Below are 6,000 nucleotides of genomic sequence, written 5' to 3'. Positions count from 1 at the left end.
ATATGAGTTCTGGGCAAAGGTTTTGTGGAGTGATGAAACAAGTCGAGCTATTTGGTCACGCTGATAGTTGGTACGTTTGGAGAAAGTCTGGTGAGGCGTACAAAGAAAAGAACACCATACCTACTGTCAAGTATGGAGGTGTTAATATCCTTCTATGGGGCTGTTTTTCCTCTTATGGTACAGGAAATTTAGTTCCAATACATGGTAAAATGGATTCCATAATATACCAAAAGATATTGGTCAATCATCTGAAACCCTTTGTTATAAAACTTGATTTAAAGTTCCATCCAGTTGCAGCAGTGTAGTTGCAGCAGTGTGGAGTAGTGGTTAGGGCTCTGGACTCTTGACCGGAGGGTTGTGGGTTCAATCCCAGGTGGGAGACACTGCTGCTGTACCCTTGAGCAAGGTACTTTACCTAGATTGCTCCAGTAAAAACCCAGCTGTATAAATGGGTAATTGTGTGTAAAAAATAATGTGATATCGTGTAACAATTGTAAGTCGCCCTGAATAAGGGCGTCTGCTAAGAAATAAATAATAATAATAATAACAGGACAACGATCCAAAGCACACATCAAAATTTACTTCAGAATGGTTAAAGAAGAATAAAATCAAGGTTCTGGAATGGCCTAGTCAAAGTCCCGATCCAAATCCGATTGAGAATCTTTGGTATGAGTTGAAGAAGACACCAGAGAAGTCCTCGGAATTTGAATGAACTGGAACAATTTTGCATTGAAGAATGGTCAAAAATCACTAAAGAATCATGCCAGAAGAAGTTCATTGACAAATATCATAATCGTTTAAAAGAGGTTATTATTGCTAAATTTTAAGAAAAATGTCTTCAAGCCCATCCTCTTCTCTGACTGATGAAAATTCAGCAGAACATGCAAAAGAATTTTCAACAAACTGCCATCTAATCAGATACATTTTCCAAATAAATATGTTTAAACTATTCTTGTCAAGATGAATTTTGATTACAGCCAGCAGGCACATTGAAATGAACTAATGGTAAAATTTAACAATGTAAGGATGCAATGTCTGTTTCTGACATATCCTTAAAAAACAAAGTTTGTTTAACATTGTGGCTTATCAGATAGCAATGATTTTACCCACCTTTGCATGCTTTGTCATGCCTGACCTTTACCCTCTAGCGTGTAAAAAGTGGTGTCTGGCAGTGGGTGAGATAAAATTACTTTTGGCCTCTTTAAAACTGGATGGATTTATTGGCCAGAAGTTTTTCATTACAGTGTTTTTCCACTTTCTGGGATAGTGAAAGATAAATGTGAGGGCTTGGCTCCCAGGCTCTGCATTCCCAGATTGGACCATGGAGCTGAGAGGAACCTGTCTGCTGCTCTGCTTCCTGTGTTTGGTGTACAGCACCCTCCAGCAAAACCCCCAAAAAACCAAACTGGGGCCAAAGAAAGGTAGGTGTGCAGTTACTGTTCCATTTTATTGATCATTTCTGTAGTCTTTCAGTGGCAGATAGAGAATTGTCTTAATGCACTGCACAACTGTTTATTGCACTGTTAATACTACAGTACTGTAGGATGATATCTATGATGTTTGTGCTGAAGTAGTCGCTTGCTAAGGGAACACAACCCCCCGGAAAGCAAGTGAAGTGTTCTCCAAGTCAGAGGTGACCACCGGACACAATATGCCAAGGCCAATCACGATATGAATCAAGAAATACAAATGCATTTATTACTTGTCATGAAGCACATGTATCAACTTAATAAGAGAAAAGGCAATAATAATAATAATAATAATAATAATAGTGTAACTGCCAAAACTTTGTCTGCGTAACATAACCTGAAAAGTTGTTGTGTAAGACTAGGCTTTTTGATGAATCAAAAAAAAAAACACACACACACACACAACAGCCTGTGATATGCATAGCTGATGCAACCCACACTGTAAGTTAGTAAATTTCAGTGGATTGGCCCAAAGTTCATGCATTTGTTGATTAAAAAGCTACTGTAACTGTAAATAATTTTAGAAATAGGCCTACTAGTTTATCAAAAACAAATTTAAACATAAATTGTTTTTTCTGTTTCCCTCTAAACTGTTGCTGCTAAGTCTTATCCTGCCCTGAAAGTGAATATAAGCCTTGGCTACCAAATATATGAGCCTTATAAATAAAACATCCAAATATTGAATCCAGGTCAGGTCACTAAATACATATTCATTCACAAATCGATTACTGGAACATGACCCTTTATGGATGAGGTCAAGACCTGAAGGGGAGGCACTGTTTTCATCATTCACTAGCAACTATTACAGCTATTTTGAGAGAGAGAGAGAGAGAGAGAGAGAGAGAGAGAGAGAGAGAGAGAGAGAGAGAGGTTTAGACTTTGTAAAACAAATAAGTCTCTGCATGTTTACAATAAACAGGTAGTAACCCCATTATTCAACTTTATGTTTTGTAAGGCACAACTACCCAATACCTTCACCAGGGGGATTTTACATATTCTTTCAGCAGAACTATATATTAGTATTTTACTAAAAAGTAGGAGTTTGATGTTAAGTACTGTATAACCTCTTGCATTAAGCATTGAGGTAAAGGGGGATTGATACTGGTGTAAAAGTGGTTAATGTTAATGTTGTACGGTACTGGATTTTCATAGCCTACAAAACAAAAATGATGTTGTTTATTTTTGTTACCTTGTACTGGATTTGTAGTGTCAACAATGTTAAATAATATTACCTATGGAATACAATTATGGAACCAAGTTAATTTCAATGTGGCTGCTGGCTGTAATCAAAATTCATCTTGACAAGAATAGTTTAAACATATTTATTCTACTGTACAAGTTTACGCTTTAAGGTTACATAGATAAATTAAGCCTGTACGAAACTATACGTGTGGGATAATTGGGTAATTAGGATATGACTTTCCCTGATGTTTTACATGCCAATTACATATGGTAAGCAGCTTTGTATTTTGTCATTTGATCCACCCCAACACTTCACTCAATTAATATATTTAGTGGCGTTTGCGAAGCAAGAGTCCCCATTTTAAATCTTCGACATACTTCTTCTTATTATTCTTTGGCACGCTACTCCTCTTACACCGTTTAAGCTAGAAACGCCGTTCAAACTTTAAAACGTGTGGACCGGTCTGGAATAGTGTGCTTGTGTACAACTTTTTGATATCTTTTATACTTTAATTATTAAACTTTTTTGTGCTTTTTTTGTCCATCTTTATTCACTTTATTCAACATTCTAATGCTCCCCATTGTTTAAAAACTCCCAGACTTCCAACATTCTAGTCACTGTAAACGATGTAACTTTTGACACAAATCAGCTACTTTGACCACTTTCCCAACAAGACAAAAAGTCAGAGCATATGGAATCTTCCTCTACTTCTCTGCTATTTAAATCTGAAATCAAAACAGAAATAACTTACCAATCAAGAGGTACAGCTGTTTTAGTAACCGCATCAACTAAATGTTCTCTAACTTTTTATAAACAACTGAAAGCATGCCCCACAACTTTACTTATAAAGTTACCATCTAGTTTTCATACACAAGTGTGAAAATTAAAAAATATTGTATTGTCCTTAGCAAGCAAGCACATTCACAAAATAAGAAACTGTACACAATAAATAAATTATGAACAGCAACAAAAAACAAGAACAAAACAAAAACTGATAACAAAAGCTATCAGGTGTTTAATAACAAACCTTATCTTGTCAAATACTTAAAAGGTTATGATGTAGGTCATATGTTACTTTAACAGTCTAGATACTGTGTACCTTACCACAAGTAGTATTCTGTAACTCTTTATGTAATCTCTTACTCAAGGACAGACCTATACAGTAGAATCACATTCTATTTGTAAATAGGCAGTCCCTTATGTGGTTGATTAATTGGTTACAAAAATGCACCCCCTAAAATGTACTCTGTTTATAAAAACTGAATTTCTCCTTTGCACAGTGGTGTGGGAACAATTTTTATAGTGGAGGTACTGGACAAAACTATATATGATGTAAGCTACGGAACCCGGGAAATACTGTGGGGGAAAGATATATATCTCGTGCATGTTTAATTAGAAGCTCTGGGGTTCTGTGCATGCTCTCAGATCAGTTGGTAGAAATCCCTTACCAGCTTACAGGTGGGGCCCTAGTAGAGACAGTTAATTTAGTAATGGCAGAGTGCTGTGCCAGTCAGTGAATATAGATTCTGGAAAATGAAGAAAAAAGAAAAAAACACATTTATAGAAAAAAACATAAACCACTTGAATGTTATTTTACTGCTGAGAGATAACTTTCCAGTATTGTTTTCTAACTTGTTTTTGTGCCAATAATTTTACAATTTAGCCATGGTGTGCATCTATACTAGGGTCACTGAGAGGTTTAATAATTATACAACTATGTATTCCAATTAGTTGCATACTTGACAATTATATAGTCCTGTTAACTTAAAAAAAGTGAAGCACATTTCTTATGAAATTGCACATGCAGTAGATTCCTGTTAATTGCCTATCAATTTTATACATTTAACCAGAAGATATAATTAAGGAACATATGTACAAGGGAAGTAATGTTAAAATTTTACAATGCATTAGTAAGACCTCATCTAGAATATTGTGTTCAGTTCTGGTCACCTAGTTACAAAAAGGATATTGCTGCTTTAGAAAGAGTGCAAAGAAGAGCAACCAGAATTATCCCGGGTTTAAAAGGCATGTCGTATGCAGACAGGCTAAAAGAACTGAATCTATTCAGTCTTGAACGAAGACTACACAGTGATCTGATTCAAGCATTCAAAATCCTAAAAGGTATTGACAATGTCAACCCAGGGGACTTATTCGGCCTAAAAAAAGAAACAAGGACCAGGGGTCACAAATGGAGATTAGATAAAGGGGCATTCAGAACAGAAAATAGGAGGCACTTTTTTACACAGAGAATTGTGAGGGTCTGTAACCAACTCCCCAGTAATGTTGTTGAAGCTGACACCCTGGGTGAGATCCTTCAAGAAGCTGCTTGATGAGATTCTGGGATCAATAAGCTACTAACAGCCAAACGAGAAAGATGGGCCGAATGGCCTCCTCTCCTTTGTAAACTTTATGTTCTTATATACAATTTTCATGTGCTACACAATTGTATGCAATTATTAGGTATACAATTAAATGTACCTATGATACACTGTATACACTACTGATAATTGCATACTCTTTTAATTAACAAGAATCTACTGTAATATGACTATGATATTCTCGACTGCTGAGATTTTGACATCATGGATGTACCCCTCAACAGCATACTGCAGCCCCTTTTGCCGACTCCGGGATGAGATTTTGTCAGTTTTCCAAAAGGACACTGTAATGTTTTGTATTAATTCGCAAAGTCGAACACTTGAATTTGGTGTGGCTGTCATTTTTATCTCGGTAGCTTGTCCGACGTAGCAACAGTATCTAGGGGTTAAAGTCGGATTTGCAATCGGTGAATTACAATCTGTAATGCATTTAGAACATTCAGCCACTGACAAGCACTGTGTGCTATAAATCACAGCTACAATTTTTAGGCCGACTTAAACTAAATTGAGTAAATACATGACCACCACCCCCTCATTTCTCAATAAACATTTGAGATCTAGTCTGTATATTTGTAAAGGTTATCAAAACACTTTAAGCTAAATTTGCTGTTGACCTTCACCTTCACCTTTTTGATTTCCGGATTAAAGACACCAAACTCTTTGACGCTGGATTCACATTTGGTATCCAAATGTCTCTTGGTTATACAGGAAGTCATATATCAACTTTAAAAATCTCTTACCTCAGAAATAACTTGAGATACTCCATATTGGTAGTCATATAAAACCTAAAATCAAATCATATTGCTGTCATGTGACTTTTTGGTAAGAGAGACCACAACACTATATTCGCTTCAAATGTTGTACACAACTGTATTCTGCAAATATTTTGGTCAAATTTAAGTATTGAGCATTCCAGTAAATAGTAGTTTATTTTTCAACAGTTTATATATTTATTTTAACATCTATGTAT

Source organism: Acipenser ruthenus, chromosome 3 (assembly GCF_902713425.1).
Source record: "Acipenser ruthenus chromosome 3, fAciRut3.2 maternal haplotype, whole genome shotgun sequence".
In the NCBI taxonomy this organism is placed as follows: domain Eukaryota; kingdom Metazoa; phylum Chordata; class Actinopteri; order Acipenseriformes; family Acipenseridae; genus Acipenser; species Acipenser ruthenus.
This window is presented reverse-complemented; position numbering follows the sequence as displayed.